The sequence below is a fragment of the Lissotriton vulgaris genome, chromosome 2_2 (assembly GCF_964263255.1).
Source record: "Lissotriton vulgaris chromosome 2_2, aLisVul1.2, whole genome shotgun sequence".
NCBI classification, from domain to species: Eukaryota; Metazoa; Chordata; class Amphibia; order Caudata; family Salamandridae; genus Lissotriton; species Lissotriton vulgaris.
Genome location: NC_141688.1, coordinates 263861085 through 263887375, shown reverse-complemented (window position 1 = coordinate 263887375; position 26291 = coordinate 263861085).

Here is a 26291-nt window from a genome sequence, read left to right as displayed (position 1 = left end):
TCCCTACTGTTGCACTCAGTGGAGTGGGAATAGTAATATTTACCCCTCTGCTATCCAACGCTTTCCTTACTGTTGTACTCACTGGAGTGGGAATAGTAATTTTTACCCACCTGCTATCCAACACTTTCCCTACTGTAGCTCCCACTGGAGTGGGAATAGTAATTTTTTCCTCTCCGCTATCCAACACTTTCCCTACTGTTGCACCCACTGCAGTGGGAATATTAAATTTACCCCTTTGCTATCCAACACTTTCCCCGCCGTTGCACTCAGTGGAGTGTGATTAGTAATTCTTACCCATCTTCTATACAACATTTTCTTTACTATTTTACTTACTGGAGTGGGAATATTAAGTTTTACCCTCCTCTATCCAACACTTTTCCTACTGTTGCATTCACTGTAGTTGGAATAGTACGTTTTACCCCTTTGCTATCCAACACTTTCCCTATTGTTGCACCCACTGGAGTGTAAATAGCATCTTTTACTACTCGATTATCCAACACTTTCCCTACTGTTGTAGTCACTGGAGTGGGAATAGTAATTTTTATTCTCCCGCTATCCAACATTTTCCCTACTGTTGCACTCAATTGAGTTCAAAATTGTATTTTAAAGACTATTAAATATTTTAATGTTTTAATTCATAATATAATTTTCTATTTATTAGATTTTATGTTATACGTGTATGTAAATATATAAAAATGTATTTGTAAATATTTAGATTTTTATAAAATTATAAAATAAATAGAAAATTAGTAGTTTATTAATTGTTTTAAATGAAAAATATATGTGTGTCTGTGTATATATATATATATATATATTGGTGTGAACAAGAGTACGTCAGTACTCGAAACGTTGCATTTTTGAAAGGCATTTGGAATAAATAACATCTTGCCTGGATAACGTGGGATCTGCCTCTTCTTTCACCGCTGCGTGTGGAGGTCTGAAGATCGTGTGTGTAAATATATATATATATATATATATATATATATATATATATATATAATATATATATATATATATATATATATATATATATATATATATATATATATATAATATATATTACATTTTATATATGTATGTTTACATTTTTTTAAATTACATTTATTTTATAAAATTTGTTAAAATCTATATTGAATCTAAATCATTTCTAAAAAGTTATTGTTTAATAAATGTAATATTATTTTTTTGTTAAATAAAAAAATCGATATTTTGTACATCTATATTTTTTACATCAATATTTTAGTACTTGCAATTTAAAATATAGGATGTCTATATTTTTTACATCGATATTTGTGTATCAGGATATTTAATGAATTGATATTCTATCTGTCAACCCAGTGAAATGACATAAGTCAAGTTGGATATGGTCTGTGTCCTTGAGGCCACTGTTGTGACTTGCGGCATGACTTTGTGGTATTTGTAGCCCACTCCTTATCTTAGATGGTAAGCCCCAACTGATTCCAGAGCAATGCCATTGGTGGTGACTAAAGCTCGGAGAAGATATAAACAAGACATTACATCTTGAACCCAATCTGGGAACCTTTTTATAATTTACATCACAGCTTTCATGTGGTCAGATCAGTTTGTTGGAGACAATTGTGGCTAGTCCTTTACTGGAAAGAATGATATGAGTCAACTTCAAATTTATCTTGAATTAGATATAACAGAAAAAGCCTTTTATGATTTTAATTAATCGATTAAAGTGGTTTTGACTTGACTTGACTTGAACACAAAAAGCCTTCATTTAAAAAGTACAAGTATGACTTTGCAGCCAGTGCCGGGAGTTCAAGAAAGGGGATTGTACTGCAGTTCCGTAGAAAAAATACAGCATTGGAGTGGTCTCTCTGCAATATTAGCACAGCTATACTGCTGAGAAGAGGGGGAGTCAGGAGTTTTGACCAGCTATTTCAGGATTAGTGGCTGTTACTCCCGCAAATTTGCCAATTAACATTCAAGTCAAACAAAGCAAGGGTAAAGAAGCAGCCCTGCCTGACACCATTATAACTAATAATTGCCAGTAAGTGGCTGTCTGTGGAGGCGTAACTTGCCATGTGCCTATTTCAGCATCTAACTATGTGATTGTTCTTGTATTTTAGCCTCTTACTCCACCGGCGTGGGCAGATTTATCCATCCCTGTAACAAACCAGGCCGCACACAAAGGCATCTAAAATATAAACCTCAAGGTTTTGCAGTCGAAGGAAAGCTCATTTTGTGTTGCAGAATATGGATTCTGTGGCCATGCTTCTTGTTATTTATATGTTTGTTTTTGCCATTAATGTGGTCTAGCAGGGCCGTGTCAGATTGGTTGAAATCTGGAGCAAGCAGGTTTATCTGACTGGTTGTATCCAGTAGTTGATTGGTTAGCAGGAGGCTGTGGTCATGGCCAGAAGAGTGTGAGACTGGATTAGGGCCTCTTGAAAGCTTCTGAGAGGTGCTATGAATTTGTCAATTAAAGCAGGGCTTAAACATGTGGGTGTCAAGAAGAGGATACAGGTGTGCACAGTTATTGATAATAAAACAATTGGTTAAAATGTAGATTTCAGGCACCAATGCATGAACTGCACTGGCTGACAATGATTGACGCTAAGCAGCGGCGGCTTATCCTTAGGGGCCGAGGAGCTTAAAGTGTGTTTGTCCGGCTGGGAAAAGGTCAGTGACAGACGCTCTTTATTTTCAGGTCAGGAATCCAGGAGCTACACGTGCAATAAATGCACAGGATTCTGGCTGCCTGAGATGAAAGTTGCTGGGCTGAGAATGCCACAGCTCCAGCGTGCATGACTTTCTCACTTCGGCAGAGGTCCTCGAGGCCATGCCCCTCTTGACGTGGGGGAGTGCCAGTAATAGGGACAATGTCAGTGATAGCCTTGCATCTTCAGTTTTAAGCCCTGAAGTGCCCAGGGCCTAGTGTCTAACATTGACACCTTGTCTCAAAGTAGGTGTGGTTAGCAGTCTTTCTGACCTATCCTATTCTGTGACAAAATAGGTACTGCTGCCTCCCCTTATTGGCTGATCTGAGGTCCTAATGGCACTTCTGAGGCTTCCCTCCCCGAGAGCTGCAGCAGGTAATTGTTGTGTTTTTCTTGATTATTTGGTGAGACATGTATGCATAAATATATATGTTTTTGTGATTATTATTATTATTATTATGTTTCTTATATAGCGCCTGACTAGACCTCCGAAGGGGTATCTCCGCGCTTGCCTTGGGAACCCGTCCTGGCTTTTCCCTGTGAGATAGCCCCTACAGGGCATCCCCAAGGTGAAGGCCAGGCATCCCGCCGCAGGGGGGCCGTTGTGGAGATTAACCAAGCTTAATGCCCAGAGTTGCAGAGTGTGAACCCATGATTAGGTCAGGCACCGAAGCGAGAATTATCGAGTCCATGGACATTTGAGCTCAAGACCCTGCCGCGTCGGGAATTGAGCCCTGGTACCGGGTCTGACCTCTGCTTCAGGGTCTGCCTGCTCTAACAAGTGAGCCACACTTCTCCCATTAAGTGTTGTGAGTGGGTGTGTGTGCGCATGTCCACATATGAATGCATGGGTATATGTGAGTGTGCATGTGTGTGCATGTGGAGACCCCAGCACCCTCTAAGTTGTACTTACCAGCTTCCACTGATGCTAAATTTAGACGCAGATCAGTCAGAAAGCATATGCTCAGATACTACCATTTCCCTTGGTCTTCCATGATCATGAGGCTGAAGTTAGATTTTGCAGAGTTTTCGAACAAGATCATGATATTTGAGAGAGTGCAGTTGTGCACTGTGCATCCGTACTTGCATGTGGAGGAGAGGGTTGTGGCGTTATCATTGACTCTATATCTCAACCTTTAAAACAAAATCAATAAATTCCTAATCTATAAAGCTATACCCAAGTAAGTATTTCTTTACAATATGTTGTCAATATATTTGCTGTCTTTATACTACCTGTAACTTCATTACCATTATTATCTGTCATTTATTGCAAACTTCTGGCACACTCATCTCTTTTGTCTAACCATCCCAATACTTTATATAATCTGTTGGCTTCTGGTTCTGGAGTGCTGGAAATTTCTTGCCTTCCTATTACTGTATAAATTCCTCCCAAAGAACAATCTTTGAGTCTACTGACTCCCTATTTTCTTTAACAAAAGCATCTGTCATCTCCATCATATGTTGTTTCACAGTTTTTTAGGTTCTACATTTCTGTAAGTTATCCCCTTGGGTTGTACCATTGTCTCTGCTTTATAGTGACTATCGCAAAAACAACAGTTGATGGACAGAATGCAGAACAATGTCATACATTCACCCCAGTACAGAGATCTGGGCCTAAATCCATATTTTCTTTCCTCACCATGCCATTCCAGTTTGAACCTAGCCATATGCAAATCAGTCCCATGGGAACAGTCCAGCCTGAGCTGCCAAGCCAGGTCCCCCCTGGACTGGAAACAAGCATCCAAGGACCGGTTTCGGGGTTGCAGCCCTCATCAGCAGGATAGCTTGATTCCAACAGAGAGCCAAAAGAATGCTTATTCTGACAAAGTGGTCCACCTGACCTGGCTCCAGACTCACTACAGGGAGGTATGCAGCCATTAGCCTGTGGACAGGACACAGCCTATTCAGGTGTAAGTGTTAGACTGTGCCCATTTCCTCCCTCCTGTTGGACCTGGCCCTTTTTGCAAGGTTATTCCCATACGTTTTGTCGCGTTCTAATCTAGGACCCTGATCGATACTGTGACCTTATGCCCCTATTCGGCTATAAATCCATTTATTCCCTATATTGGCATAACCGTTCAAGTGCAATATTCAGAAACTCGTCTCTGGCCTCACACGAACAGAGCCACATTTCAGAATCGCTTTCTCTGCCACTTCCTTTGCAACCAATTAGTGCAATGACATAGCAGAAGTTACTATCTGAGATTCCTAGATTAACACTCTGAGTTCTTCAACAAGATAAAAACTCAGCAACCTGGAAATCCCCGCTTGCTGTGTTTTGATTAGTAATAGAACTCTAATGAGAACTGATAGACTATCACTTCCTAGTGACATCTTTATTGACGTCTTATGTCCAAAAACTTACGTCAAACAAGGCACCTTTCAGGTATAAATATTACCAACGTTGCCTTAAGCAAAGGCTGCTGTTTTCGCTGAAGCTATCAATGCCATCGCTGATGCTGCTAGCTGACTCGCTGCTGCTGAAGTAGCTGTCATGCTGATGATACCATAGCTGCTATCGCTACTGCTATCGCTGCTAACTAGCGAACGATGGTGTGGTGAACTTAGGAGCTGAACAGCCGTCCCCCTGCAAGAGCCCAGCAGATGCAAGCTGCCGGCGGACGATGCCCCTCCTCCTCCTCCTCCTCGACGCGCTGAGAAGAGACGCTGTCTTTCTCCTGCAGAGAAATCCGGCTCCGGCTTTTCTAGTCTACCCTTGCGGGTGACTGGGATATTGACCCCCTGAAGGAGATACCAGACCTCCATCATTCTATTCCTGAGGTATGGTGTTGACTAAACCCTTAGAGAGAATTCTTGAAGCAAACCTTGGCAAAACCAACTTAACTTAAAGCTACTTACTTACTCCCCTCCCAAGTATTAGGCTTAGGTCAGGTACACTGGGGTAGGCGTAGTTAGAAGCACCAGTTGAGTATTTTAGCCAAATGTATATATGAATGTATATATGTTTTATTCATTTTAAACCATTGTAGGGCTAAGAAACCATATCAATGCTTTTACAGTATTATTTCGCAATACTCATCTTACTGTACGTACTTTTTATAATAACAAGTCTTGCAATTGTGGCAATTCATTTCTCTTGTACGAGAAGAAAGACTGTTCAATAAATGTTACCCTTTATTGAAAACGCCCGTCTCTCTATTCTCTACATATTGTGAAAGTAAACTGCACAACCACTGACTGAGTAAAATAACTGTCTAATGTTTCACACGACCCTAGAGATTGACTCTTGATCTGAGGAGCAAAGTTGTCATATTGCACGGTTGTTGGAAAACTGAATCCCTTCTTGGCTGTGCCAGGGAAGCTGATCACTTCCTATTCAGTCAAGAAAGTTTCCAGTGACCTCTGAGCTAGTTGGTAACAACCCCAATTAAGTTTAGCATACTCAATAGAGGCCTGGAAGATCCGCACTTCTACGTCGATACTACTGTTTATGTTATTCCAATGCGCAGGGCCTATTGGGAAAATAGGAACTACACTACAGTTTTGCCTTCTTCCTCCTATTTTTTCTGACCTGTTTTTGTGGGCTTTATGACCCTGGTCACTTTGCTACTACTAACGAGTGCTAAAGTGCATATGGTCTCTGTCTATACTGTATTGTTGATTGGTTTATCCATGATTGGCATATTTGATTTACTAGTAAAGTGCACCTGGTGTACCCTGGCCTCGTAATTCAAATGCTACTACTGGGCCTGCAGCACTGGGTTTGCCACTCACGAGTAGGCTTGAAAACATGTCTCAGACCTGCTACTTCAGTGTCTGAGAGTGCAGATATAAACTGTCATTTCGACCTGGTAGGTTTATCCCCATGCCAGGCCCAAACCTTACCTTTTACTACATGTAAGTCACCGCTAAGGTAGGCCCATGTCACCCCCATAGGCGGGGAGCAGTGTATTAAAAAGATATGACATGTACTGGTGTGTTTTACATGTCCTAATAGTGAAATACTGCTGATTTCATTTTTCACTATTGCAAGGACTATCTCTTCCATAGGGTAACATGGGGATTGCCTTGAAATATCGTTGAAATGCAATGTTCCATTGGGAGCAGATAGAGATTTGGACTTTGTATCTCTGAACTCACAATTTAAAAATAAATGTTTTGGTTAAGCTGGTTTTTAAATTGCGTGTTTGAAAATGTCCCTTTTGGAAAGTGACAATTTTTCTTACTTAACCATTCTGTGCCTCTGCCTGTCTGTGGATTCCACGTCTGGGATAGCAGACAGTTGACTCTTGTGCCGACACTCTAGACAGTCACAAAAAGGGAGCTGAAGTGTGCCTTGCATATCCTGATCAACCATCACCAGGCTGGGCCTTCCATAGCCAGTATGGTGGGAGGCGTTGTCTCTGACACCTGAATAGGGCTGTGCCTGTCCTCACACAAATCTGTCTCCACCCCCTGTAGTATGTCTGGAGCCAGATCAGGGAAAGGCAGGGTATTGTGTCCTGCAAATACTTTCCTATGAAGTTTGCCAACTTCAAATACAGAAAGGGGTATAAGTATTGGACCTCTGGTACTCTCAACTCAGAACAGTTCTGGACTGAGGACATTCTGCCAGGAGGAAGAGCTGGGTGCTGTACGAGGGTCTGCCACTCTGCATGTTGCTTTGTTGTTCTGGCCTGCTGCTTACTGCTTCTGTACTGGGAGTGACTAGACTAGACTTTGCTTTTTGCACTCTGCTAACAAGGTTCTCCAAGGCCTTGTGTGTGCTAGCCTCATGCTAAAAAGTCTCGGACAATGAAAGACTTCACTTACCAGTGACTGGGCTCTTCTTCTGAGAGTCGTGACTTGCAGAATGGTGGCAAATCCAGCCCCTGAGCCCTTGGTAGTGGAATCTGCCAATCTGAAGGAGAAAATCTATGCATCATCTCCCAGCATCTGTTTTTTAGACACATCACTACAAACTTTGATGCATCACCACTGCCAGCATTTGTGCTTGGTTCCTGTTTGGCGCATTGACCATGACTTTCACCCCAGGCCACAACTTTTCATCACAGCACTTCAGAAGAACCACACAGCATGGAGTTTTGAGCCCCTCATCACCATAGTCTGTGACGCATCACTCCATCTCCGATGCAGTGTTCGCTTTATCATTGTGGGATCTACGCAGCGCTGCAGGAAATTAGACGCATCATCTATGGGCATTAACTTCTTGATCAACGTTGCCCACCAGTAAGGAACCGAGACTGCTTGTACGGAGATAGACGCATCACCTCCCCTAACAGTGTGTTACTAACGCATCTCCTCCCCTGGGTGCAGTAAGGAACCAACGCATCACCTCCCCTGGCAGTAAGGAACCAATGCATCAGCTCTCCTGAGAGTAAGTAACTGATACATTGCCTTGATTTTCCAGTGCCTCTCCTCCCTGCACCTGTTTCGTCTTTGAATTTTGACAAATCCAAGGTACTTTGTTCTAAAAGTGATGCATCCATAGATTTCTATAGACTGAAGTGATTTAACCTTTTTTGTAGTTGTGGTCATTTTATTCAGATAGATATTGGATTTATTTCTAATCTGGTGTGGATTCATTTTGTGGTGTTTTTTCACTGTGCTACTTTGTGTGTGTATACAAATACTCCACACATTGTCTTGTTGCAGGAGTTCGGCCCAGGAACAGTACTATGCTTGTGACCATAGAACATTAGTAGATAGGGACTGAGTCACCATACCACCTGAGTACCCTGAGCCTGAGGCCGACTAGCTGTAGTGTCTCACTTGCATTCCTACTCATACCCTGATAGACCAATGGATTGACACCCCAGTACACAACACTCCCCACCCTCTCAGGGATCGTGGTGACAGGACGCTCCCTTTCATATTGGTGTTTATTGATTTAACCCCCCCTCTTAAATAACTGTTGTTAATGTTTGTGGATTAAGTTTGCTTAGTGTAATAAAAAATATTTAAAAGTCTATGTTTTCTAAATATGAGAATGTCATACCAAAAAAGTATTTTTGATTAAAATGAGTAAATAAATGGTGATCATTATAATTGAGTTATATGATCACGGATTTGAATGAATGTGTGAATTTAAATAGAACCTAGTTTTACTGATTAAGACACTAATCCAGTGAGTTCATACAACTTTCTAAAAGTGGCACTTGCTAAATTTTTATTTAAAAACCAACTTCACTATCAGTTGAGATTTTAAATTGTGAGCCCAGTGATACCAAACTTAAAAAGTCTAACTCTCCATAATTGGGAATTACACTTAAAAGATGCAATAAGGCTATCCCAACGTTATTCTATGGGAGAGATAGTCCCTGCAGCAGTAAAAAACTAAATTGGGAGGTTTTCGCTACCAGGACATGTAAAACTTAAAAGTATATATTCTGCCTTTTTAATACATTTCTCCCTGCCCTGTGTGTTAGACTAAGAGATAGTTATATGTTTAAAAAGGGAAGGGGTAGGCCTGGCAAGAGGTTTAGTGTACCAGTTTGAAGTGGCAAAATAAAATTATACATACAGGCTGCAGGCCAAAGTAGCATTAATTTTACAGGCCCTGGGCACGAGTATCACACTTTACTAGGGACGTATAAGTAAATTAAGTATGCCATTTGGGGTTAAGCCAGTGTTACCATGTTTAGCACTGTAGCACTGATTAGCATTAGTAAGTGTGAAGAGTCCTTATACTAGCAAAAATGGAAGAAGGAAGGCAAAAGGTTGGGGGAAGTCCACCCTAAGGCTGAAAGATCTAACAGGAACCAATTATGCATAGGCTCTCAATTTGAGTGAATTCATTTCAAACTGCTACGTTTCAGCCAGGGGCATGTTTACCACAAATGGGGTGGGTAGGGGGGGGGCTGTAGTTAGAGGTCATGCTGTTCTAACTATCCAATTAATGTACACACTGTTCATACAGTGTGTTGTGGATGCAATATTAAAATGAAATAATGGCACTCTTTTAGTAGGAGTTCTGCATCAAGCTGTGTGGCTAAATGCCATCAATATCTTTATCGAAGGAGATCATATTTCATGGGCTAGTATCATCTCGTTGCTATCACCCAGCATCTTCTCCTCTTGTCGACCGTACTCTTTAATTCAGATTCACAACAAATGAAAAAACAGTTTGAATAGCTTCTTGTTCCCATTTTTTGCTTTTCATTTTTTCGAAGAGCGATCTTTGTCTAATAATTGCATCTTGCTGCTAGGTACATCGAATTTGCTTTCATGCGTTTCCAAGCAACTGGCAGAGACAGACTTATAATGGGAATATTTGATAATTCATGAAAAAAGGCATTTACTGCCAGTGAAATGAACACTCACCTGTTATTCTAATGATGGTGCTATTAAATATTAGAGAATGTTTTCAGTGCTTTTTGGGTTATTTTGTAAATACTTTGACCTAAAATTCCCAAGTGCTTATACAATGCCACGCACACACAGACCATCACTACCCCTCTCATGTTGATGAATTTTACCATCACAATGCTTTTAGTTTTACAGGCTTGATTATGTTTTATATAGCACATACATTCAGCTTCCTATATTTAAATGTTCCGTTTTATTTATCACATCTATTCTGCCTCATATATTTGTATATTATACTAGCAGCCCGTCCCGACCTTGTCCGGGAGCAATCAGGCTTCCCCGACCATTGCCCGCCCCGACATTGTCCAGCAGCCCGGGCCCCTGCCGCGATCATTATTGTCCTTTGTTATTTGGGGCTCTTGGTATTGAGCACAGTGTACTTTTCTTTTGGAGTGATGTGACATTGCTGCTGTTTGGCTCTAATCATGACATGACCCCCGCCCGCCCCGACATTGTCCAGCAGCCCGGTCCCCCGCCCGCCTACCCCCGCCCACACCGACATTGACCAGCAGCCCGGGCCCCCTCCCGCACCATCCCACGCCTGCCCCGTCCCCGCCTGCTCCGACCCCTGCCTGCTTCGACCCCCGCATGCCCCAACATTGTCCGTGGGTCCCCCGGAGCCTTACCTCAGCCGCCGCTCCTCCCCCGCGCTCCTCAGTTCACCGCTCCGCCGCTCCTCGCCGCTCATCACCACTCCTCCTGCCTGTCTGCTGCTCCTCACCACCTGTCCACCGCTCCTCACCGCTCCTCCCCCGCGCCATGTCCAGCGCTCCTCCTCGTGCTCCTGGACGCCGCTCCTCCCCGCACTCCTGATGTCAGCACGCAGGTCGCGGCCGGCGCTACTTCGAAGGGACTACTTTTTTTTAATGTAAATTTTTTAAATAACGCATATTTGTATAGTTTATATAGCCTATGTCCTTCTGCACACCCTGACGATTACAATGATGTATCGGGTGTGTGGATTGGCGCTGTGGTTCCCGAGTTTACCCGCCTCAAAGGTTCAAAAATCTTACTTTATTATAGTAGTATAGATAGATAGCACATATATTCTCCTCAGTGCTAGTAAAACATGTAGTCGACAGTGCACAGCAGACCTCTCCTTGGAGTATTGTGGCTACTTCTTCCACGTCACACGCTTTCTAGAGGTGAACATTAGTTTGAGTCTAAGTGATATAGTCTTAATTAACTTTCATCAAACTAACTTGAAAACAATGACTGGAGGCAGCGTCTGTAATGACCTGGAGGAAGGTGGACAATTTAAAAAAGGGTGCCACCAATAGAGGGCGCTAGGTTAGAACCATTGGCCTTGAACATAGCCTCATTGCATGAGGAAGGGAGTGGCTAAATGAAAAAATCCCATTTTGCGTGCAACTCTGTAAGCGCTTGCAGTGGGAGTTACCCCGCTGTAAGACTTTTTTTAGGTCAAGCGTCAGCGTGCATGCGCTATTGTAAGACGTGTTGTGTTCACTATAGGAGTGTAATCCCGTCTGCTGCTTACCATAGGTTGACCCCTGCAACCCACTCCTTTGCTGGCTCTCAATTGGTTGGTGCTTACAATACATCACTTCTGTTTTTAGGTCAGGAGTACTGACCAATTACAGTTTCCTTACACTGTAGACATTTATGTGTTCTTTTGGGGACTACTGCTTTCATGTCCTCAATTATTTGATCACCACAATGCCCCCTTGGGCGGGGGGGGCGTTAAAGTTATAGATAGATTACTTTCTATCCATAACTTTTCTATCTACCCGGTCGCCGCGCTTCATGTTTCAGAAGGGTGCCTGCTTTCATGTCAGTTTAGTGCTTGTTAATTTTGTTGCTGTTCTTTTGCTCAGAAGTGTACAGGGATGCTGGATGCAGTTTGTTTTACTCTTGTATTGCATGGATATTTTCACGGGTGCCTGATTCTATAATGCAAAACAGTTTCAAGTATTTACTAGAGTTTCATTTGAATAAATTCAGTTACCAGTTTCTAGCGATCTTTACTACAGACCGTGTTACCCCATTCCACCAGAGTGCAGCGCCTTGACCATTATCTGCTCAAACCACGGAGTCCGGACCTAGTGGCCACCGTGCTGAGCTCCCACTGAGTGAACACTGTCACCAGATAAATCATGCATGCTGTGGTTGCGCTGGTTGTTGTGCCGGCCCGCTAGCCCAAGTCGTTGCGGGCAAGCCGCGCAGAGGGACAACTGGTTGCCACGCCGGTGGCTCCAGTCAACACGAGAACTAAAGTAAGTGCTACAGCATGCTTCTTGGTAGCAAATTTAAATACAATAAAATATGTGTTGTTTGTTGCTTTTCTAGGTGCTTCGGTATGTCGTTTTTGTCTTACTTCCAGGCTTGGAAAGACTATACAACTGAAGGATGAAAGATGATGGGGTGTGCTTTTCTTAAATTTAGGAGAAAGGTAAGTGTCCAACTCTTCAAGCAAACGTGATTACCTTATGTCTTTATACTAGCAGCTAGAAATGCTGACTGACCCAGGTTTCCTAGTTCAACATCTTAAACCAGCTACTGCCTTTGTCCAAGTCACAGCTTACGCTGTTAACTCTTTTAAGGCTTTGCCATCTGACCACCTAGACTATTTATTTATTTATTTCTGAGTTTGTATAGCGCCTGGTTACACTGTCAGTGTGTCCCCGCGCTGTCAGAAGAACTAGTTGCTCAGTCAGTAAGACAAAGGCGGGGCTATTCTTTAGGAAAGAGGAATGTTTTAAGTTTCCTGCGGAAGATGAGCTCCGATGTTTCCAATCTTAGGCTCAGGGGAAGAGAGTTCCATTTATGTGCCGCCAAAGAACGAAAGGATCTCCCCCCCATTCTGGCTCTCTTGTGTCTGGGGACAGCAAGGAGGCCTGCTCCTAATGAGCGGAGTTGTCTGGTTGGCGTGTAGGGGCAGAGGAGGTTCCGAAGGAAGGCAGGTCCCTTGCCATGTACGATCCTGTGACCAATACATAGGACCTTGAAGTCGATCCTTTCATTGATCGGAAGCCAATGGAGTATTTGTAGAGATTTTTTTGAGGCGGCTCGTCTGGGCAGCCGGAGGACCAGGCGGGCGGCAGCATTCTGGATTGTCTGCAGTCGACGCCGACTAGTGTCGTTGGCGCCTAGATACAAGGCATTGCCATAGTCCAGTCTCGAAGTGACAAGAGCGTGGACCAGGGTCTTCCTTGAGGATTCTGGGAGCAGGTCCAGGGTCTTACGGAGTTTCCGTAGAATAGAAAAGCACGTACCAGCTACCTGTCTGGTGTGGTAGTCGTAGTTAAGTTTTGAGTCCACCCATACTCCAAGGTTCTTGACCTGATCACTGGGGGTAGGGAGAGGCCCCAGGGTCTGAGGCCACCAGGCAGACGACCAGACTGAGGGGGGTTTTCCTACAATTAGCACCTCAGTCTTGTCTCCGTTCAGACGGAGGCTGTTCTTCGCCATCCATCCAGCGAGCTCTTGGAGGCATGATGAGAAGTTCGCGGCGGCTTGTTCAGCCGGTTGGGTCAGAGCGACCACCAGCTGAGTGTCGTCTGCGTATGTCACTACTTCCACCCCGTAGCGCTCCGCAGTGGTAGCCACGGGGGTGACATACAAATTGAAAAGGGTTGGACTGAGGCTTGATCCCAGAGGCACTCCTTGACCGAGGTCAAAGGTGTCAGAGCGTGCTCCTCCTTGCTCCACTGAGAAGCTACGGTTAGTAAGAAAAGATTCCAGCCATAACCAGGCCGTGCCTGTCACCCCTCCTTTCTTCAGACACTGTAGCAGCGTATGATGTGCTAAAGTGTCGAAGGCTGCACTGAGGTCCAGGAGAACTAATGCCGCCACGTGCCCGGCGTCCACGTGCTTCCTCAGTCGAAAAAAGGAGGGCTGATTCTGTGGAGTGGCGGTCCCGGAAGCCCGACTGGTTGGTATGCAGGAGGCCTCTAGACTCTATGTGTGCTGAGAGTTGTTGGTTGACCAGCTTTTCCGCCAGTTTCGAGAAGAAGGGTAGGAGCGAAATGGGGCGCAGGTTGCTAAGCTGGGACGCACTGATATGGGGTTTTTTCTTAAGAGGCAATACGACTGCCTGTTTCCACCTGTGTGGGACCTTGCCAGTGTTAAAAGAGGTAGACAATATATGGCCCACATACGGTGCCAGAAGACTCATGGCACTGGCCAGGAATTTGGCAGGGGCAGGATCGTGAGGGGAGCCTGATTTGATTCCTTTAGCAGTGGCTATCAATAGGTCCTTCGTCGGAACCTGGTATACTGTAAGGCAGTCATCGATCTTTGCCTTCCAAGTCGCTTCTTCCTGAGGGGGTAGAAGGTTGGAGCCAGTTCTGGCGTCATCAGGGAAACTGGTGTAGATGTCACGTACTTTTTTGTGAAAAAATTCCGCAATGGCGTTACAAGATTGTACTGATGTATCGGCCTGCTCTAAAGAGGGGGGAGGTGTAGTGATCTCTTTATAGATCCTAAAGAGCTCCTTGGATGAGCAGTTAGCACTATCTATACGGTCAGCGTAGAAGGTCGCTTTCGTTTTCCTAATTTGGAAGTGGTATTTTTTTATGCTAGCTTTGTACACATCTCTTGCCTCTGGTAGATAGTTCTTTCTCCAGGACTATCAGATTATTATATACAACTGCAGATTGTCATTACTGTTACTAAAGGTTGTCATTGGTCAGGAACAGATTCTGACTAATGATACGATACCATGTAGTATCTCATCACTTTAATTGAAGACTATTTTTGGAATTAGCATAATTTACGTTTCTTTGCCCGTTTGCTAATATATTTAACACTGCTTTCTCTTTGGGCACCAGAGTTCATCGTAAATCTTTGGGGCATATTAACAGGAGGCAGCGATAATTATCTCTGACCGCGCTTAGTATGTTTTTTTAAATTGCTGGAAGTTATCGCCAATCGAGCGCTGTTTTAACAACGCTCAGCGCATTGGCGATAAGTAATCCAGCGATGGCGGGAAAAGGGTGAACATCGCTGGAAATCCAGTGATGCTCACCTAAAAACGGCAAAAACCTTGCTGATACGACCCTGTGGTCATAATACAAGAATCCACCTCCCATGCAAAATAGGCCCAAGTCTTGATTTTAGCAGAAGTTAAAATCCAGCGTTAATGGGCATTTAGCGAGATTTTGTGTATCGCTATGGCGGCCGGGGCATTGTTGTTAAGATCGCAAAGCCCAGTCAGCGATATTCTCCCGTGTAGTTTTGTCAGGCACGCCTCCTTTGCATATCATTAGCGTTGCGATGCTGGATGTTTAGAAAACAGGTGCGAAGGCATGGAATCACGCGATAGCGTGTTCTTGATGATAATGCAATAAAATTATCACTGCTTTTCGCCCGAAATTGGTTTCTAAAGCAGCGATAATTTTATCGGCGCCCCTCGATAATATGCCTCTATGTACGTTAATTGAAAGGCAATGCATCAATGGCATCCAATCGTATCCAATCATACAACAGTATAAAGTAGAACTTCAGCTCTCACTGCAAAATGACTTCCTGTTTTTTCTAAGATACTTAAACTCCATGACTTACACGTTCGCACTAGAACAAACCCACATAGTATTTGACCTGCGAGGTCCCCTTCTTGTTTGACCTCCTATTCAGCTGTTCACCAGGCCTTTGCCTAAAAAATGGATTTAAAAAAAAAGTTACTGCCCGAGTTCTAATCATTCTGATTGATAAGGAATGGTGAATAATTTACTGTCAATACAAATTAGGGTAGCCAGGAAGAGTAGGTCCCTTGTGGAATGAAAAACAAGTGAGGGAAAAGTAAGGGGATGTGAAGTGGTTCACACAGATTTGTTCCCTCCTTGGGCTTGTGATAGAGCAGCCATTTGTCTGGGTAGTGAGCTGGCTTGCTAACTCCTTAACTTTATATGTTCTTACATTCATCATTCAAGCTCGGGGCACTACCTGTGTTTTGACTGCTCTTAAGTCAATGGCTCGCTTAGCTGTATGTTTGATTATTGTTTCTAACCTGTCACTCACAAATGTATCTCTTAGCTCTGTACAGGGAAGCCTCTTTTGATTCTTTACACATTGTGAATTCCAAGTGGTTAGAGTGTGTTTCTTGAAGAAGGCTGAACACCTTTCACCCAGCAGTGTAATTGGCTCTAATATTGTGTATGGCTTTGAGGGAAAAACCACACATTGTTGCACCATATGCAAGCATTTATCTTGATTTCTTGGTTCAGCGTTTTGGAATCCATCTTAGAATTGTATGTGGTATGTAGTTTCTAAACGGATTTCTCTGAGGTTGTGGCACCTCAAGTTTGTTACAGAAGTTATTTTTGAATGTATGTCATTATAGTTGACCCAAGGGAACAGTCTTAGACCTTCTAATGAGCATGTTAAACTATGGGGCATATTTACAAGCCCATACCGCCACTACAACGTATCTTTGCTCGACATTGTGGTGGCGATAGGGGCTTCACCTCATTCACAAGCATCAACGCAACAACTATTGATTTTGACATGCACCAAATTTTCAATGGTGTCGTAAATATGGGGCAGCAACCAAATTAAAAAAGGGAAGACCTGATCTTAACCCGGTGCAAAGAGAAGACACTTTTAATTTCTCCTCGTTTTCACTTTTTCCATGTGTGCAGCATTGTGCAGCACACATAGAAACAACCAAACTTCTTTGATTGTTTATGTGCCAGAAGGTCTCCCTTCATGCTCATAAAGAATCAATAGAAAAATAATGTGTTGACATAGAAGTTTCCAAAACACTATTTCAGATTGTTTTTGGGCAGTAAGGGATACCTTACTGCCCATAAACAATCACTCCTCTGAACACAGGGTCCCTGCATTGGTGCTAAGCAGCTAAATTAGCACCAGTGCAGGGGGAAACGCAGAGCTGCACAGTATTCTTGTAAATATGGTGCAGACCTGGGTTTCACAAGTGTCAGAGCGCAGCGTTAAGCCATGAAGGATATTGCTGCACTCCTCCACATCCTTGTAAATATGCCCCCATGTGTCTGGTTTTAGACATCTCTATTCCCGCACATACACCTTTTGAGTACACAGTCTTCCTTTGGGCTCTTAAACATGCTCCTGTTAGGCTCAACAAGCCACAGCCAATACCATACACAAGGATAAGACATGTTCACATATTTGCTCATTGTTTTCTAATGCTTCCATCTGGTAAACTATAGTGCCATAAATCAAAAATGAGTGCCCAACACTAAAGACAACTTGATATTCCACTAAGGGAGGGTGTGCACTGTTTTATTATGCATTGTTCGTCGGTGGTGTATGTACTCTGCTGCTCATAAAGCACTGGTATGAAGACAGCACAGACATCTGTATCTATTACATTTACTTGGGGCTGGGGGTGGTTTGGGTCACCTCCTTCAACTATTGCCTTTCTTTGAAAATGTTCTGTCAGCCATTGGCTTTTGACTTTGTGAATCATGTCTTAGCTTAGCCCTGTGGATTATCTTTCTTTCACTTAAAACTGTTGGCTCCTTGGGAGAATTTCTCAGCTTCCAATTTTGTACTTGCATTGAACTGCACTAGCAACCATTTTACAGATAAACTCCTCACTGTCGGTTCCTCGAAGTTTGTGGCCGCCCAGCTTGCATCCCCCTACCCTCCTTTATGCATCCCCTTCCCTCTTTATGCATTCCCCTTCCTTCTCTATGCATCCCCTTCCCACTTTATGCATCCCCTTCCCTCCTTTATGCATCCCCTTCCGTCTTTATGCATCCCCCTTCCCTCTTTATGCATCCCCTTCCCCCTTTCTGTATCCCCCTTTATGCATCCCCTTCCCTCCTTTATGCATTCCCTTCCCTCTTTATGCATCCCCCTTCCCTCTTTATGCAACCCCCTTCCCTCCTTTATGCAATCCTCTTCCCTCATTTATGCATCTCCTTCCCTCTTTATGTATCCCCCTTCCCTCTTTATGCATCCCCCTTCCCGCTTTATGCATCCCCCTTTTCTCTTTATGCATCCCCCTACCCCCTTTATACATCCCTCTTCCCTCTTTATGCATCCCTCTTCCCTCTTTATGCATCTCTCTTCCCTCTTTATGCATCCCTCTTCCCTCTTTATGCATTCCCTTCCCTCTTTATGCATCCCTCTCCCCTCCCCTGTGTGTTGCTGTGCATTCTTGCATCCCCTCTTCTTTCTTAGGTCATATTTCCAAGTTTCATCACTCTACGCGCTGTGTTCCCTTCCTTTTCCCTCTCTCGCTTGTTGCTTTTCTTTCCTCCTCATCCTCTTTTTCCCACGTCTTTTGCTCCTCATCCCTCGCCCCGCCCATCCTTTCTTCCTGCTCCCATTGCTCGTGTTTCAGATCACAATCTTATTCATTCCCATCACTCCCCACAACCCTGTCTCCTGCCCCTTAAGTCCCCCATCATTGGACGTTCTCTCCCCCGGCACCCTGCATGAACTCCCAGTCGAACAGCGACATGCAATTAATGTTTGTTTTACTACAAAATGTATGGTACGTCTCAGTATTGTGCTTGGGATATTTCTTTCAATCATTGCACACTCTCAGCAGCAGGCTCTCTAAACCGAGCTATCTTGCTCACTGGTGGAGCAATGTATAAGTCGTTTTTTCAAGCACACCTAGCTAGTGAGCGTTATTCTCTTGTATTATTAAAAGTCTGGGCCCTGTTTGCACTCCCACTGCCCCTCTCATCCCTCCCTCACACTCCCAGTTTCCCTCTCTGTAATGCCTGCTCACACATGTTCCCTTCCTGTATCTCCTCACTCTGTGCACTTGTCTACCTCTCGCCCCTCCCCCCCCCCCAATCTGGGTGCCCCACCCACTCATCTCGGTGCTGCTCTCACTTACACTCGGAAACGGGAAGATATGCACAGCCAGTCTCTTTCCTTGGTCTCTCTCTTGCTCATACACCTCTCTCGGTCCTGTGATTATTGCCTCTCTGAACAACTGCCTTACTTTAAGGTTAATAAGGTTTCTTTGGGAAAAGCAACATGTCTGTTTTTCTCTTTTATACTCTCTCACTCCTCTTTCTCGCTCACTCACACACTATCCCACCTCTCTCATGTGGTTGACTTCAGGTTTTCGAGCACACTTTCATTCATGTGCCTTTTCAAGGTTTCTGTCCCTCAATCCAACACTCTCCTCCTCTTCTTCTTGGGGTGTCTTCTGTGTACACAGGCACTCCCTCTTTATGTGTGTCTCTTGCTCACCCCTTTCCTTCTTTCTTTCCCACAAACTTTCTTCTCCCCTATCTATCCACTATGCCAACTAATTCCATTACACAAATCCACTCCACAACACACAATTCTGACCCACGCAATTCCATAACTTACAATTCCATTTCAACCCACATAATTCCACTCCACACCACAAACATACACTCCACACCAAAAAGATGGGTAAAAGACATTGACATTTACAAACCAATATCTAACTCTTGCAAATGTGAGACCTATTGGCATTGCCAATGCTTGTTTTTTAAAGCCTTTGAGTTGTTAAGTAACTTAAACTTAAAACATTACACAATAAGGGTATGAGTTCTCAAATGGGAAGTTGTTTTATTTCCTTCACATGAATTAACAAGACCCCATTAAATGTTTCCTAATGTCCGACTCACTCTAAACCGAAGGTCTTCAATCTGTGGAGCGCGACCCCCAGGGGACCGTGGAGACATGCGAAGGGGGTCGCACTCTTCATTTGGTAAAAGAAAACATTGCAGACGGTCACCAGTAGTTACATTTTCCATGGGGTGTTATTCTGGGACTCTCTTGTGCTGGGAAATGGAAGCCAGACATGCCTTTCTACCAGCGTGTGCTGGTCTGAAAGAAATGTAAATGTGCTCAACGAGTTAATCTGCAAATGTTAAGGATTTGCAGAGTAACTCGTTGTGCACATTTGCATTTCTTTCAGGCCAACAGCACCCTGGCAGAAAGGTGTATTTAGTTGTCTGTCTGGCTTTGATTTCTCAGGAGAGTGCTGTTTCAGTTTATTGGTCAAATCACTTGAAGCTTTTTGAGTGCACAGAGTTTACTGACCTGTGAAGTGCTTGTTCTTAATTGTCATTGTATTTACTTAGGGCTTACTATCCCTGAGAAATGTGTTGAAGGACAGTTATGTAAAAAATGTGCATTACATAAGGTCGGGATTTTACCAAATTCTATGGGTCTCGTTTACAATGAAATGGTGTCGCGCAGCTCGGTCAGAATTTTTGCTGCGCTGCCCTATGGCTGTATTTATAAGATAAGGTGCACTCCTCTCCGTTCTGCCAGCACACAATTAGGGGCCTCATTTATGAGGCTGTGTGTCATTTTTACGCCGCCGGTGCATCACTTTTTGTGACGCACCAGTGGTGTAAAAATGCGCTTTGTTGCGCCATATTTACAAAGTGACGCATCTAGGTAGATGCATCACTTTGTAAACCCCTGTGCGACATTATACCTGCGCCAGGTATAATGTATGCAAGGGGGGCGTATTGTCGCAAGAAAGGGTCATGGAAGTGACGCAGTGAAATCTATGAGATTTCACTGCGCCACTTCTAGGACTCAAATGCGTCAAAATCTTACGCCTGCCTCACAGCAGGCGTAAGACTGCCGCAGGCCCTTTCACATAGGGCTTGCCCCATGTGAAAGGACACATTGCTGGAGTTGCCTCACTTTTGTGACACACTCTAGCAATGCGTCACTTTTGCGCTTACAGATACGCCAGAAATACTGACGTATCTGTAACTCCTTGCGACATGATGTTTCATACTGTAAATATAACGCATCATTGGTGTCCCAAGGAGGGCGCAATGAAAAGTGACGCATCGTTTTTTTCATGCAGCGATGTGTCACTTTTCATAAATGAGGCCCCAGGTGCCTAGCGCCAACGCAGGCACCCTTGGATTGTTTTTGTGCAAGAAGGCACACCTTCCTGCGCAAAAACAACCCATGAAGGCCCTTTCCTCTTTCTATGTGTGCTACAAGTAGAAATAGGAAACAATTGAGGAGAAATGAAGATATTTCTCCTCGTTACACGTCCCCTTGGACAACAACAGTTTTGAGGCATCCTCAGGTTTACAGATCCTTGTAAATCTCGGAATCTGTCAAAACCCATGGAAAACCCCACTTGAAAATCCCTCAAATGCGCCCCACTTATGCAGTGTAAAGCAGTGCACCGACTTGTGCTGCGTTGCGGTACACCATATCTAGGAGGCTATTAAAAGCCACGCAAAGTGGCTTTGCGTGGCCTCGTAGATATGGGTCTGCTCTCTGCGCAACCAGAGCATCATAAAAAAAATGGCGCACTAGCAGCGCAAATGGCTTATAAATAAACCCCTATATTTTGGAAGTAGCCGTATATTTTGGAAGCACCATTTTATCGTACAACATTTTGCTCATTTTGTAGCATCCTATCTTGTACTGTGTGTAATGCTGATAAAATAATGACTTACATATACACAGTGCTTTCTTTTCACAGGCTGTGACCTCATAGCACTAACAATACACAAGTCAAAATTCTCCACTGCATCAACCACGAGTAAACTCTGTGGCTCTCTGGTTTTACTCAGACTTTTGCAATGCATCAACTAATAGAGGTTTCATAATTTATTATAGTGCATTTCCCACTGAGTAACAACTTTTTAAAATGTATTCATTATTCATTGAAGCTGCCCGTTATTTTATATGTAGCTACCTGACTGGGAAAGACTTAAAAAGTTACATACGTTTTATTCATGATGAATGATTTTCAGCTACCTCCAGTTACATGCAGGTGAAAATGCCAAGCTGTCAGCATCCCATGAAATATAGTATGGTTTTCCTTTAATGCTGTGCAATAACTTTACACCCCATACATTACAGCTATTATAACAAGGGTCACTGGAATTATGTTATTGTGCGGCAGCAGCGATTTTAGCATAATTATAGATTTGCTGTATTTGCCACCTAATCCATTATCTGCCGCATAACCTGCTGATTTTAACAACAAAAAAATGTATTTACTCAAAAGTTTTAAAAGTTACTAAAAGGCAGCAACAGATGTTGCTGCTCTGTAGAAGTGCCTCTGTAAAGCTGTCCTGGTCATCCTTTTGTTGCGTATTGCTATATTTGGGTGTTAAACTGGTACTAATGAGGTGCAACCACAGATTAACCGTTTCTCCGGAGAACAGTTATGGTTGTCAATGATAAAGACTAGAAGGTTCTAGAAGCGTTTGTCGAGAGCCTAAAAAAAATTGATGTGGTGGGTCTCAGCATCAAAAAGTTTGAAGACCACTGCTCTAAACAGTTAAGAATGCAGGAGTTAAAACCATGTCATGCAGGGAGTTCAGGTCATCTCATTCCAGTGTCAGTTTTCAGATTGTCGAAAAAAACTTTTCCTGGTCAAAAGTTACTTGAATTCCACTGATATAAACAAGATAGATCCCAAAATTTGAAGCAAAACATTTCCCTTCAGTTGTAGCTGAACATCTATGAAAAATACAGAGTGCATCTTCGAAATGAACAATAGCTGACATAATTTAACGCAAACTTCTTGATTGAAGTCCAGGTCCTTCCTTGAGCTTTGCTCAGTGTATCACCTAGTTTTTTGCAAGACTTGCAATCAATGTCCTATTGGATTAGGAGGTTAACTGATTTGGAAAATGTACACAATACACAATATGGGTTACAGGCACCAATCCTACTGCAATTCAGCTAAGGTCAGAAGCTGCTAACTCAAGTGAGGCAGTGAGGACAATCATAAACACCTAGAAAACATAGAATACATGTATGAATAAATGTATTAGTAGCTGGGAGATGGATCTCCCACCCCACCCACTTTGAGTCTCCAACTAGTGACAGACTGTTGCTGCCTAATATTGCAAATGCAAAGTTAGGACTCCTTTCCTAGGTCAACACATTCAAAAACAAGCATTTACAATGCAACGGTTTTGCCTTTGGAAAAGTTAGAGCTATTGGCATTGTAAATGACAATTTTTTTATTTATGTTTTCTTTTTGAAAACCGATAAATAAATGGCATTGTCATTTACAATGCCAATAGCTTAATCTCTCGCAAATGCCACACCCACCCACACCCACAGAGAGCCCCCCACACAGAGCCCCTCCACACAGAGCCCCCCCACACACACAGGGACCCCCCATACACACACCCACAGAGCCCCCCACACACACACGAAAACAGAGCCCCCCCACACACACCCACACAGAGCCCTCACACACACACTGTGAGCCCCCCACACACTCAGACAGAGCCCTCCACACACCCACACAGAGTCCCCCCACACACCCAGACAGAGCCCACCCACACAGAGCCCCCCACACACTGCGAGCCCCCCTCACACACCCACACAGAGTCCCCCCCCACACACACACACTGCGAGCGAATCTGGAGGCAAGCATAGGCAGGTGAAACAAGCAGGGTAGGTGAGAGAGCCCCCCTATAGACAAAGGGACAGATTAAGATTACAGAAATCAAGCAATGTCAGAGGAGGGTCAGAGAAAGCAAACAAGGACAAGGCAACCAATTGGAGACTTGGCAATGAACCTGTGGCAAGCAGGGACAGGAGAGGGTCAAAGAAAGCAAAAACTGCCATGTTTGTGCTCTAGCTACCCCTAAAAGAGAAGAAAGCCAAGAAGGTTCTGATCATGGTCGGCTAAAATCAGAGGTTGGTGGGGACATTACTGTACTTCTTGTGTAAGAGCTGCAGTCTCTCACATGCCAGGCCACTGACCCTGCGCACACACAGAGCTAGCCCTGATTGTACATGTACAGACGAAGAAGTGCCATTTCCTGATTCAAATAGAAGCCTAAGTGGCCCTCTCTGTTAGTTGACACACAAAGGAGAGACCCTGTCTGTTCCTGTGTTAAACATAAATAGGTAGCCTAATTCATATATACACACTGAAGCGGTGTTTACTCGTTACAACGCATTTTTTACAACGCACTACTGTTACAACGCATCCATTACAACGCGGATACTGTTACAACTCATGTTTTTACAACGCATTTTTTTACAACGCAGGTACCTTTACAACGCATACCATTACAACGTAAGTATTGGTAAGTATATAGTTATATTTTAAATGTTATATGTTTGGGGTTAAGGGGTATTTTTAGGGGTTAGGGTCAGTTTTGGGTTTTAGGGTAAAGGGGTATTTTTAGGGGTTAGGGTCAGTTTTGTGTTTTAGGGTAAAGGGGTATTTTTAGGGTTCAGGGTCAGTTTTGGGTTTTAGGGTAAAGGGGTATTTTTAGGGTTCAGGGTCACTTTTGGGTTTTAGGGTAAAGGGGTATTTTTAGGGTTCAGGGTCAGTTTTGGGTTTTAGGGTAAAGGGGTATTTTTAGGGTTCAGGGTCAGTTTTGGGTTTTAGGGTAAAGGGGTATTTTTAGGGTTCAGGGTCAGTTTTGGGTTTTAGGGTAAAGGGGTATTTTTAGGGTTCAGGGTCAGTTTTGGGTTTTAGGGTAAAGGGGTATTTTAAGGGTTCAGGGTCAGTTTTGGGTTTTAGGGTAAAGGGGTATTTTTAGGGTTCAGGGTCAGTTTTGGGTTTTTGGGTAAAGGGGTATTTTTAGGGTTCAGGGTCAGTTTTGGGTTTTTGGGTAAAGGGGTATTTTTAGGGTTCAGGGTCAGTTTTGGGTTTTTGGGTAAAGGGGTATTTTTAGGGTTCAGGGTCAGTTTTGGGTTTTAGGGTAAAGGGGTATTTTTAGGGTTCAGGGTCAGTTTTGGGTTTTAGGGTAAAGGGGTATTTTTAGGGTTCAGGGTCAGTTTTGGGTTTTAGGGTAAAGGGGTATTTTTAGGGTTCAGGGTCAGTTTTGGGTTTTAGGGTAAAGGGGTATTTTTAGGGTTCAGGGTCAGTTTTTAGTTTTTGGGGTACAGGGTAAAAATAAATTATATTTAATTTTAATTTAAATTATTTAATAGCAAATAAATTAAATTAAATTAATTTGCATTATTTTTGGGGTTTAGGGTCACTTTTGAGTTTTTGGGGTACAGGGGTACAGGGTAAAAATAAAGTAACATTAATTTAAATTTAAATTAATTTACGGAAATTAAATTATTTAAAATTACATTAAATTATACTTTTAAAATTAAGTTACTTTTATATTATTCTTATTTATATATACTTACCAATACTTACGTTGTAATGGTCTGCGTTGTAAAGGTACCTGCGTTGTAAAAAAATGCGTTGTAAATACATGCGTTGTTACATGACCCGCGTTGTAAAAACCGCGTTGTAACAGTATGCGGAGTAAAAGTCCGCGTTGTAACATCATATATCCCACTGAAGCACCACTTCGCTTCTGAGCACATCCAAAGGTGTCCTCCCTGCTCCTCTACCCAGAAGGGGCGGGATGTGGCATAGTGGCTAGAGCTGCAGCCTGCCAATTTCAGAACAGGAGGGTTTGCAAATGCCCCAGCCCCCAATTACCACACAAGCATATTTGGATATGGATTGTAAGTATGGAACGACCACAATTTTCAACACGTAAATTTGGGTAGGTAAAAAAAATGTCCTTGAAGTAAGTGGCCAATACACATCAGAACTTGCTGTTTGGTGTGCAAAGCAATAATGCCCCAATGTAAACATCATACCGTTTCTTAGGCAAAAACTGCCTCACTTAAATTCCACTCTCAAGAATATCGGATTTTAAAACATCACAATTCCACCTGGTCCACGCACAAATGAAGGTCACAGTGCTGCAAGTCCAATAATTGCATGAGGCATAAAAAGTTGTATTCTGGCAACACATTTTATCTTTCTAATGCAGATGATATCCGTGTGTATGTATTTACACAGTAGTGTGTTACTGCAGCGATTTATGCACAACCTGCAGTGGATGGCTTTCTCCGACTTTCTTCCTAAGACTGATTTAAACACGCAACGAGGGATGAGCCACGCAAAGACGGCAAACAAAGACGACAGGGGGCAGGAAAGGCACGGACAGCGGGAGGGGGCGGGAAAGGCACGGACAGCAGGAGGGGGGGCGGGAAAGGCACGGACAGCGGGAGGGGGGGATTTTAAAACATGCAATAATTATCACAATTTCACCTGGTCCACGCACAAATGAAGGTCACAGTGCTGCAAGTCCAATAATTGCATGAGGCATACAATTTTGTACTCTGGCAACACATGTTATCTTTCTAATGCAGATGATATCGTTTGACACCGATCACTGCTGTACCACTTTTGCTAACCTCTTCGAGTTCTAGAACATAAAGTAGTCCAATTAGCCATCTTATTAGCAACACAAAATATAAATCAAACAGTTGTGGACCACATTGCATGAGCCATGTAAATTATTATAATATTCACTATTTTTTCGGGAATATGAATAACACACGTGACATGAG